Below are 13,202 nucleotides of genomic sequence, written 5' to 3'. Positions count from 1 at the left end.
ATAGTAGAAAATATTCATTGAACAAACTGGTCACCATATACGAAAAAATTATTAATATTAGTGTTATTAGTATTACTACCACTTTGGACAATTACATGTTAATTGGTCTGGAGAGATAAATTAGTGTTCTTAGGCGTACCAACACTTGGAAAAAGACTCATTTGAAACAAATAAATATTAATCAAACTAAAGTTGTCCTTTCCTTACTATTATTTTTTCCAGTTGTAGATGTTAATTAAAAAAACTTGTACATACATTATCTTGTTGCTTCCAAGCACATACTCTCACTTACTGTAAAGGCTTATTCATAATCAGAACAAACAATTAAAATCATAGATCCAGGTCTGCTCTCATAAAATTAATATCCTAATAGATCAGGGTCTGTATTGTTTGTTCTATTTATGATTTAAGCCAATACCTTGGTTCCTAAATGTATCAGCATATGTGTTTCGTAGATTCTCTTTGATGTTGGTAAATCACATGTACGTTCAATTCTTATTTAGCTAACACGTAATCTGTATTCAGCACCTTGTGCTTCATTATAGCTGTTTCTTATTGTTCTATTTTCCAGCTCAATTGTATCATCATAATAGTGGTATTCCAACAGATGTTTATTTCCTTTGCCATGATGACCAAGTCTGAAAAGGTTAAAGCTAAGTGAATATAATCTTGTTTGCATTAAAAATATGTATTGTTGGTAGATTAATTTATTATCTTATTGTGTTTATGTTAAGGTTTAAACATAGATACATGTACTTTGCGACATCAGGCAATCATTTTCTGGCAGCTCTTGAAGCCTTTCTACAAGGTCAAGCACATTAGCCAAATTTGGAATGACCAGTCTTTCACTAGCTATCCATTGAACAACTGTACTGAAAGTTTCAAATATTTGGCAGAATCAGTTTCCCATTGGCAGGCATTTGTCAAAATAGTATTGTCTATTCCCTAGGCAGGCATTTGTCGAAATAGTATTGTCTATTCTAATAGCAGAATTTCGTCAATATAATATTGTCTATTCTAATGGCGGGTATTTGTCAATATAATATTTTAAATTTAAACCCAAAAGTATAGTATTGTGATGAGAGGATTGGAATATTACCACAGTCACTGTAAATGCAGAAGCTATGTCAGCTTCGAATTATAACCACCAACACCATTTGGTTTTTAAGTGAACTAATTGGGCTTCTGTAAAGTGACCTTGACCATTGGCCATAATTAAAAGAGGACCCAGCTGTGATAATTGATAAAGTGGTAGACCATTATTAAAAGTGAAGCCAGCCCTGATAATTGATCAAGTGGTATACCATTATTAACAGAATTGTCAGCTCTGATAATTGATGAAGTGGTATGCTATATTTAGCATATATTTAACAGACTTGTCAGCTCTGATATTTCATCAAATGGTATAACATTATTAAGGGACTTGTCAGCTCTTATAATTTTATCAAGTGGTGTACCATTATTAACAGTGAAGTCAGCCCTGATAATTGGTCAGGATGGATACCATCATTAACAGAAAAGCCAGTGATGATAATTGATCACTTGGGATACCATCATTAACAAACATGCCAGCCCTGATAATTGGACAGGTGGATTACTGTCATTAACAAAGAAGCCATCCCTGTTATTTGTTCAATCTGGATATCATTATTAACAGAGAATCGAGCCCTAATAATAGCATGAAGAGACAAATGATGCATCATACTAACATTACCTGGATATTTCTTTTGAACAAATTATACGGGTTGAGAAAGTGGTGAGATATGTGAAAAATTGACAGCTTTTTTGTGAAAAGATGACTTGAGAACAACGTGATCCAGTTGTTTGATTTTTTAATCCTGTACTATCACGGTTTTGATGTGCTAAGTAGGTTTGTCACCTTTACGTTTCGGTGACTGTATATCTATCTTGTATCTAGTGGGTGGTGGGAGGGGTGGGAGAGGTTGGCGACTGAAGGGCTTTTCTAAAACGTTGCCTTGTAAACAACCAGCTTCAACTTATTTGCTTGTTCATCATGTATTGGTTCATGGTCTGGTATGATGAGTAATGTCTTGAAATTTATCCTCAAATTCCAGTATACTAATCATTCCATCTTTACCAGTGTAAACGGGCTATTGGTTCAACTGGGGACTTGCCCCTGATTGATTGCTGGTATGATTGAACATTGTTTCATTTGGTCTTCTAATGTTGTTTTGGTTTTGGTAGTATTTCTTATAACCCTGAAAGGACTCTTTTCCGTGTGCATTCTGTGCAGCATATTCGGGTATGACCTTAAAAGACAAATGGATAGGTATACCCTATATATTACAGAAGGCGTAAAATTCCAAACATTAAAGTGGTATTGATACACACAATCGAATCAAGAACAATTACTTATCTATGATGATAGATGCCGTAAGATAGATTGTTTTGAAACTGTGACGCGTAACACAAGTATTGGTGAACACCTAAATAGATGGATTGAGTTGAAAGCTGTTCGAAGTATCAATGCAAAGGAGAATGCTAATAAAAGCTTACGATTTGCACATCTCTGATTATCGTCTCTAATAGGCTGAACAATTTATGTATGTATCAGTATTTAACCATAATCGCATCACAATATGTTATATGGTGCCAACATATACTAAACGTTAAAAGACCATGATAAACCGTTCCAAATAAATATAAAATGAATTGCAATACTACAAAATGCAAAATGTAAAGATCTTTAAATTATGCGAAAGGTATAACGAGTAATGCTATTGTTCGTCCTTTGTACTAGAAGATACCCATGACGTCATAAATCGATTAGGATTCTGTGAGTACATGAGTGCCTGATCAGGCCTATATGTTCTCTTAACTGTCTGTTGCACACTTGACAGTAAAGACTGCTTGTGATTGCTTTAGTCAATAGGGTACGTGCTGCAGTTGTGAGATTTAGGCTACTAGCGCTCCTGTACTCCTCTGCAATGAGGACAAGTTGTCAGTTGTCTGTCCTTAATAATGCATAGACAGCGCCACCGTTACCGTTCCATCAGATGATACACACGCACATATAAATGTACGTTCCAACGTATGTTTGGGTTTTGATCACAAAATCGAAATTTGGTTTTAATAACGATTCCTCAGATAAGAGAAGAACTAGGAAATATAAATGCTATGATTTCGGAACGAAATAATGAGCTGGTTTAAAGGGATTGTATGTTAAAATGAGTCTTTTAGCACATACAACACGATGTCGGTAATGAAAGCTTAAGTTGAAATTCTTCTTAAACTGGTTATATGTGTTGTTATTTTAAGATTATAATGTGGTTCATTGGTAAAGCGCCCTAATTATTATGCCACGGCCAAGGGAATATTTGGAAAAAAGTGCAATTTTATCTCCATAAAGAAAACTATCAAAGGTTTCAAACATATTTTCTTCTTCGATCGTGATGTCAATTCGGTCGAAGTTATTCTGGCCGAATAACTTACACGCTATTGAATTTATTTTCCCATTTCAGTTTATTTAATGACTTTTTATAAAAACACAACCTGATTACCCCATGTACATGTGACCTCCATCCATATTATTCAAGCAAAACAGTTCCTGTTGGTTTGACTAACCATTGGCTGAAGAATATTTGCTACGTCCATTAAACATAGATTGTATTTCTAAACCTACGCAAAGCGTTTGATACGGTTTTTCGTAACGTTTTGCTGAATAAAAGAATTGCATATAATGTTACAAAACGCTAATTGCTTTGAATTTCGGACTGTCTCAAACGTGTAGTACATTATGTTATCTGCATAATTACTATCTTGCAATTAAGGACATTTAGTAACACAAACTTCGGTGATTATATCCGCGGTCTTCCTTCATCATCAAAACTGCGTTATGCTAACATCTGCACAGCCTAGAGTGCATTATTCAGTTAACATTAATCAATAATGTTTCATCGATGTAGCGGACATACGATGAAGATACAGTTGTTTATTTGATCAAATTGAATTTGTAATAAAATGTTATTTCCAATTACCTATTTGTTGAATAAACAGTTGAGAAATGAATATGTCTTGTTAAGACATGTAATGCTTTCTGATCCGCGATTTAAAAACTTTGAGGACAATATTTGCACCGGCAATTAGTTCTTAAGTAAAGATCATATGTTTTCCAAGCTTTTCCTGCTGCCTTGACTCGATTCTATGAAGGTTAGCCCGAGTAATATATTTGGACGTGTCTGCATTATTCATTAAGTGATTTATAAATAAAACATGGATTATCGGATTTCGACGTATTTCTTTGCCGCAACATTTGAAATTTAAAAAAAATCGAATCAAGAACAATTACTTATCTATGTGCTCATTATGATTGTCATTTTAGTATGCACATATATTTAAAATATATAAAACGACAAAATTAGATCAATTGTTTTGAAACTGTGACGCGTAAAACAATTATTGGTTAACTTGGTTAAACACCTAAATAGATGGAGTAAGTTGAAAGCTTTTCGAAGTATCAATACAAAGGGGAATGCTAATACAATCGCAAGATTTGCACATCTCTGATTATCTTTTCTAATAAGCTGGACAATGTATTTCACTATAATCCCATCACAATATGTTATATTGTGCCCACATATAATAAACGTTAAAAGACAAGGAAAACCGTTCCAACTAAATATAAAATGAGTTAAAATACCGCAAAATGTCAAAAGTAAAAATGTTTAAATTCTGCAAAAGGTATAAACAGTAATAATATTATGTGTCCTTTGTACTCGAAGATAACCATGACGTCATAAAATGACTAGGTTTCTATGAGTACGTGAGTCGCTGATAAGGCCTACTTGTGGTCTTAATTGTCTGTTGCACATTTGACAGGAAACGCTGCTTGTGATTGCTTAATCAATAGCGCTCCTGGACTGCCTCTGCAATCACGACAAGTAGTCAGTTGTATGTCCTTGATAATGTATTAGGCAGCGCCACCGTTACCGTTCAAGCAGATGATACACACGTACTTGCATGTTCAGGTATTGATCTCATAATCAAATTTTGGTTTAATAACGATTCCTCAGTTAAGAAAAGAAATATGGAATACAAATGCTATAATATCTTAACGAAATAATGAAATAATGGTTTAAAGGGCTTTTATGTTAAAATGATTCTTTTACCACATACAACACGATCTCAGTAATGAAATCTTAAGCAGAAATTCTTCTTAAATTGGTTACATGTATTTTTATTTTAGGGTTATAATGTGGTTCATTGGTCGAGAGCTCTAATTATTATGTCACGGCCAAAGGAATATTTGGAAAGAAAGTGTACTTTTATCTCCATAAAGAAAACTATCAAATATTTCAACATATTGTTATTCTTCGAACGTGATGTCAATTTGATCGAAGTTAAGCTGGCCGAATAATTTAAATGCCTTTTAATCTATTTTTTAATTTTTATATTAATGCACACAATACACTCGCAGTCGAATATCAAACAATATATTAATCCCATATATTTGCTGAGTTCTTCAGTTTTAAAATTTTAAATGGTTTGTCCAGACCTATCATTCTTTCAATGTGTGCTCTTTTCTAATTATTTTTCTGCCATTCAGTACTAGTGAGGCACAGAGTAACACTTACTCCGCATAATTAAGTTACTTTTCACCAAACAGATTAATCTAGGAAGTGTTCGGGGAAATATTCAAGGCAACGGACAGAAGAGATAGAGTTAAGTTAGCCAGTTCATTTCTGTTGTCACAAATGTCAAGTTTGCACCTATTGAGCATAGGCACAAAAACAAATCAGTTGCTATACAGTGGTACATTGGAGACTTTGTGAATGCATTACAGCCCTGCGAACTTGTAATTTCCAAAAATGTTATATTTCTGTCTGCGTCACCTGATGGTTCTGTAAATGAAATTAACATTTCTAGAAGTCAAAATCCATTATAATTTAGGGATTACATGATTTCACAGCTCTCTGTGCCAAATATACTAAAGGATTAAATGATCATGGGTGGGTATTTATCGAAGTGTAACATTTGCCTAATCACTCACAAAGTAAATAGAGTCCAAAGGACCTCATGTTAACCTTGTGAGTGATTAGGTAACATTTTCACATCGATAAATATTCAGCCATGATCATTTATTCAATCTAATTCAAATTTACTTCCTTTCTCTCATAATATCGGCAGATCTCATCAAGAAAACTTTCAATTTTAGTTAGATCGAAGTTTTCTTTGATTTGCTTCTTAACTGTGACATAATACATAGCCCGATCTTCGCTTTGCTAAGAGTCGTCGATTCTTGATACAGTTATATAGGGCAGTGTCATAGCGGGTCATGCCAGTGACATATGGTTATGATCATTATTTTATTATTATTATTATTATTATTATTATTATTAATCCGTTGTTGTTGCTTTCTACGCAATTCGATCTTTCAAAATCAAAGTCGTGTCCATTTTTAGTGAGATCCCTTACTTGACATATGACGCTAACCTTTAATAACAGCTGCTGGAATACGTCAACACGAAATGCAATTATTTCTGAAGATTGGCCTGTAAAGCCTACCATGTACCTTCTTGAGCAAAACGGGTGAGTGTTAGAGTTCAGGATGGTCTGAGCAGTTACAATTTTTTTCACTTTTAATGATCGATTTTAATCTGGAGTTTGTAAATTTTGATATGAAATAATCACAGAAGTGGATGAGTGAACGCTTGTTATTCTTATAATTAGTATGTAAGGTGTTCATATAGATAAAGCTTCACATATAATGACCTAGAAAAAGATAACCAAAATTAGTCCGCATACTTTTTCGATGTGTACAATATTCGAGATCAGTATCACGTGACCGCTTACATTCAATCAAATTGTTGAAAGCGTAGTCAATTCATAAAAAATGGAATTATGAACACCTATTACCATCTGGTTAGGATGAACGATGTGTGGCATTATGCGACGTCGCTGGACATCCCCATTATTCCGGTCAAAACTTGTTTCCACGTACCATAGAAGAATGAATCACTAGCAGTAACGAGGACGGAAACGTTTTGAAATGCCTTGGCTGGAAATCAGTCTTGACCAAAGTCAAAATGTTACATAAGGGATAGATAAAACAGCTGCTTTAATAAATACCAGATACAAAATGTGAAAAACTCTATCGTTTATAACTAAATAATGAACTATTTCGAATATGTTCTACATAGTTTAAGGAATATAAAGTAGTATTATATTTTATGACGTCAAAGCGAAATTAAGTCAGCAAGAATTAACTACAGAAAGCCTCATTTGCTTTACATAGCAGTCTGAATTGATAGAAGACATAGCATATAAAATAACTACATAAAAGCAGTATAAACGACAAAAATAACATTTAAGAGAGTACATATGCAAGATATTTGGAAAAACTCGTTATATAAATTAGGCACTAGAAAAAACAGACGTTGATTTAACTCAAGGTTACCCGTAAAGCTTTCATTTTGTTTTCTTCAGACGGTCTCTAGCTGTGTGACAAGACATGTTGGGAGGGGGCGAGGTGGAGCGGGGGACTTTAATATTAACATCTAAGAAAATATAATTAATGAACATGCTATAAAGATAACATGCTTCAAGGTTTACAAAAGATTCATTACAGATCAAACAGAGATCACACCAACAATTTTTATAATAATTTACTTCTTCATTTTTGTTTTCATCATGTTTGTTCTGATAGTACATCTAATTACCATGTAGATATAATACATGCTGATTCATATCGCTCTTGAGCTTTACGTGTATCGTCCGACCTACGTGCCCGATAAGAGAGATATAAATATACCCTTGTGAATTATAACCTCGTGTCGTAATACTCATCGAGATTAAACAAACATTGTTTTAAACTTACCGATACAAATTTATGTGTACGATTTAAAGTAACCTGGAAGCAGAACGTTGTATACAAAGCAACTCTAGCACCTGTATTCTATCAACACTCCTTTGTCGCTAGACATTATAGCATGCATGTGCATATGTGCATGTATGTATGTATGACTGACCGACTGACTGACTAAACCCTGGTAAGTCAATTACAATATGGCTTTGTCACGTTATTCATATTGGATGAGTTTCCATCATATTTTGTGCTCCCACTAAAGCACTATAAAGAGCGTAGTATTTAGTAAAGGTACCGTGGGGTATATTTTGTCAATTTATATGAGTACCCCAAGGAGTTTGGCAGTATGGTTATTCGATACACTGACAGTACTAACATTGGAATTTTTGGGATTTGTTCCATGCATTCAAATGTACTCGTGATCAAAAGCTGACGCTAAACGATTCATGTGTCAAGTAACTATCAAATACATTCACTTATGACAAAGGTAGTAGCCTCCTTATACGTTCTCAATCAGCTTTGTCGATATATTTAAGGCCTTTAACACATGATTAATGACATATCAAATTTATAAAGTAACAAATTCGAAATGTAACGCTGTTGCACATGCACGTGCATACGTGGCCCTGAATGACCTAAATCAGCACTGAGTTTCTTGTATGTTTTGCTTGGTATGATACACCTGTAAAATGTTTACCTGTCGTAGAGGAAATGATGGTAGAATGTATAAGAATGTCAATGGATATGGGAGGTTGTTGTTTAAAAGAGGTGGAAGAGGTCCTTGTCATAACCTTTGCAATTATTAACGACCTCTATTCAAAATGTAGTATGCGAAAATTAAAAATGTCAACAGATCTAAGTTAAAGTTTACTTGAGGGCAATTATCATTAATGTATGTATGTATGTATGTATGTATGTATGTATGTATGTATGTATGTATGTATGTATGTACGTATGTGCGTGCGTGCGTGCGCGTGCGTGTGTTCGTGCGTGAGTGTGTGGGTGTAACTCCAGCACAAGTACTCTCCTGTGTACTCTCTTTTGTAAGAGTAGCAAATCTAGTATAATGGTATAAGGGAAAAAACTCGTATGATCGTATCTCAAATGGACAAACACGTGTACATAGGCAATGTTACAATAAGTAGAATAGTGACGTCCTTAATTCATATAAAATCTTAAACAAAAGTCCATGCAACGCTTTAAGTTTGCATTTAGAGTGATGTACCTAGGTCGTGCTTTATGTGCCCTATTTGTTTTTGCGCCTGTCATTTGTCAATTTTTTGTCCAATCATGCACTGTTAATTAATAAACGCAAGTCAGACCTATATAATTGTAGTTTCAGTTCCTTTTTGGACGGAATGGCATTTCTTTCTTGTGCAAACTATCCTGAGGCTGCACCAATATTTTGTAAGTATTGTTTCAATGGAAGTGGTTTGAAGGATATTAACTGCCCATCACTTCCAAATCAGTGGTTCAATTTGAAATTCAGTCCATTTGGTGGTGTCAGTTCTGTTAACAGTAATCGAATCTAGTCAGTTGTAAAACATCTGCTAAAGTGAATGTGAGTAACAAATCCCGATCCCACATACCTCTAAATTTAAGTTTGGGTGGAGGGGTGAATTCAGGTCCGTAGAGAGCGATCACGGGCACGGGGTAAGAAAGACCCGGGCCTTTCCTAGTTCTTGTTCAAACATAAATCTTCTGTAATGCAGTTAAAAAGTGTTGTTCGGCCCGGGCCGCCTTACGGGTCCGGGCCCCGGGATATATCCCAGGTTGCCCACCGCCCCTGCCCTCCCCCCAATTGTCGGCACTAGGTGAAATAAGTTTCTTAGGAAAATAAACTTGGCAACAAATAGCTTGAAAAACATATTCGTGTTCTGGTTTATACGTAGAAGTATATAACTTTCAAGAACCATCAGGTACTTGCCAGGATACTTCAAACAAATCCACATATTAAGGCAAATACCGTTACAAAGATAGCCTTACCTAATTTACAAACATGTGCCTGAGTCTCCATTGTTCGAAAATTCCACAACATGAGCTAACTACGGGATCAATCAGCAGCTAGGATATCGAGCTAATAATATAATATATCTTCTGACATGCAAGATCTTTGACAGTCAATATATTAGGGAAACCAGTGATAAACAAAAGCGAATGCATAATAAAAAAGCCACATTCGCAACAAAATCAACGCGAATGTTGCCAACGTTAGATGTTACCAATTAACGATACTGGATGCTACAATTGGAACCTCGTAGACAGTTGCGCCTACGTGAACAAATCTAACATTTCCATTGCGGTCTTATCAAAATTATAGCCAGGCATCCATTTTTGGTACCCGAAGCCAATTTTGCGAGAATATCTATCCAAATAATTGCATTTATTATTATTATTATTATTATTATTATTATTATTATTATTATTATTATTATTATTATATAGTTCTTTTCTATTATTCGGACACATAATTGTCCCAACTTTTTTCCTTCAGAACCTCCTTGCATAACTTTACTCATGTACGTTTTAGAGGTTTTTGTCGTACAAGGCATACACTGTTTTGCTGCCTTGCTACGCTAAAGCCAAGAGCCAAAGAACAAATGCGTTACAAACGTTGATTTCCTCAGCTAAGGCATTCGCTTACCATCTCGCATGTTTGTACTCCCACCCCATCCCCATTTTAAAAGTGAAAACACGTCATGGATATAAATAATATACAAAACGTAATCATTTCTTTCAACAGTTTATGTTTTATAAATTGACTGTCGCAAGGTGGTCTCTAATATTGCCATTTCGCTGACATTTCCAGCCAAATGGACGTTGTTAAATAACTACACATACTACTCACTGTTATTTCGGGTTTCTCGAACAGTCTATTTTCGGGAAGAAAAAAAGGAGCTCGTCGGTATCCAATACTTGCAATACCTTGAATTAATATGCATATATGTGCCGTAATGGATTTAATTCCTAACGTGTTAGAAAGTTAAGGAATTATTCAGAGCTTATCGAAGATTCTGAATTACATCACATATATTGCCTTAAAAAAAAGATTTGCCCACGCCAACATGGAATAGTGTTAGTAAAGAAAATACCGTTTAGTTCAAAACGCGGAGAAGAAGGTATGACTCCAATACGTTGTGTGCATCTTTTTTCACTTTCAAATCTGAGTTCAAATATGAGTTGGTGGGGTTCAAACAAACGGGAGTGGGAGTTGGGTAACCAAATGCATTAGTGTAGTGATACCTTGAAGAGATGACAAAATGTTTATTTTTAATACATTTGCATGTAACGTAACTGTTACAATACTGTGAAGTTTGATTATATATGGTCACGTGTGGTATGTTCCAGGATACAAAGTACCTCAGAAAACAGCGGTATAAGAGGAACGTCGTATGATACCATACTAACAAAGTAAGTTTAATGCATATGGATTAATTTCCCATACTCATAAATATCAAGCTTCCGTGATATTTTTGAGCCAGTTTCAATGCACTTATTCAAATAAATAATTATTTCGACTGTATGGACTAATAATATGAACAATTTTGATATGTTTTCTATTATTTTACTTTCATATTAACAAAAAAGTATAATATGTCGCAATGTTTGATCAAAATCGCCAAACAAAATGTTAGAGTTGTGCTATATGTACTCATGTCATTACCGTTCCCCACCGAAAACAAGTTTAACATGATTGTTTAATTGTCAGCAAATGGATCTTGAGGAAGCGTATGACTTATCCGAACTAAACATGAAATAGAAAATTTAGAAATCGATGGTCCTTTTCCGAAATACAAAATGTCATAGATAGTATTACCTTACCATTAGCAGATACACTTCGGAATCCCAAGAGTCATTTGTATGTTGATTAACAATTGTCTTATTATATCTTAATTGTTCAAAATGGTGAATTTTGATATGGGTGCCCATACCGAAAACACAAAACAAGACAAGAACAAAGCACAAAACCAAAATATTAACCAAACGGATAGTATATTTGTTGTAAAAAACAGACCAGAATCATCAATGCCTGCCCTAGTATAATTCTCGGTATCATCATGAACGGAACAAATCAAATTCTATTCATAGCAAGTTGCCAAGAATTGTATTAGTTCCTAATTCGTGTCTCGATACAATAAACATTCTTCCTATTACGGCACCAGAGCTCAAACAGCATTGATTATCGTACCACCAGATTGTTAGATCCCATCCACCTGCACATGTGCAAGGATGAAGACAATATTATAAAGTAATAACTAACAATGTCATATTTAGTTTGAATTCACATACAGTTTTATTAAATTGAAAGATATGAAAGTATGTGACAGATTATTGCATGGAGCATGTGTCATATTTATTTCATTTGCATTGTTTGTTAGTTTGTTCTTTTTAAATGTATTATATGCTTATGGGTTAGGTAAAATTGTGTTTTATTGCTGACCTTGTCCAAAGTCAAGTTTATTTTTTACCTGACTAGAATCATCGATTTTGATTTTTTATAAAAAATGTTTCTCTAAATCTGAGTCCAGAACATTGGAAACTCCCTCTGAAATGCCGGGTCTACCTAATGTTAACCACATTCTATATTATAATTTTAGTAATATACCTTGTATATGTATACCTTTGATTGTTATGGATATGAAATGTTGTCCTACATCCTGGCTCTTCTTTTGTCTTAGCTTTTATATAATCTTGTTTTTTTTTTGAAATTATTAATTCATTCTGTAAGATCTTGCAGCAGAATCATTGTGGTGTTCAGACCTTGATTTGGACTAAAATTATTTAACTTAAAATATTTTTCTCTGTACATAGAATGTGCTCATCTCTAAAATATTTCTTGGAAAGAGACATTAATTAGTGAATTCAAACAAGGAAACATTGAATTATGTTACAGTGACTCAACGAAATGCTGTGGGCACATCATTAAAATTTGTATTATTGTTACATTAGTACACTAGAGTCTATAGGCCACTTAAGACACAACAACACCTTAAGCGTTGGACATTATTTAGAATACCAATGAGTTATATTCAGAACTTTAGTTATTAGGACTTGTGCTAGTAATTATGGGATTATCTGGGATATAAATAGATATATCGTAAGTGTTTTTACATATTTTTTTACTTTTATAATCTAGGGAAATAAATTATGTGCTGAATTTTGCAACGCTTATTGCTTCTCACTCGTTTATATTACTTATTTATAAGATCATATAGTCCTAATACAGACTAGACGTAAATCATGTAGAAATATATTTTCTGGTACCTTTAAGAAGGTATCAGTATTCCTCAAATAAGTACAAATTAACACATAATATTACTAATTTCATTTAATTGCACAGAATAATTGGCTATGAATGCATCTGAGATGCTTAATT

Source organism: Sinohyriopsis cumingii, chromosome 12 (assembly GCF_028554795.1).
Source record: "Sinohyriopsis cumingii isolate HCF-2022 chromosome 12, ASM2855479v2, whole genome shotgun sequence".
In the NCBI taxonomy this organism is placed as follows: Eukaryota; Metazoa; Mollusca; class Bivalvia; order Unionida; family Unionidae; genus Sinohyriopsis; species Sinohyriopsis cumingii.
The sequence above is the reverse complement of the archived record's forward strand: the minus strand, read 5'-3'. Positions refer to the sequence as shown.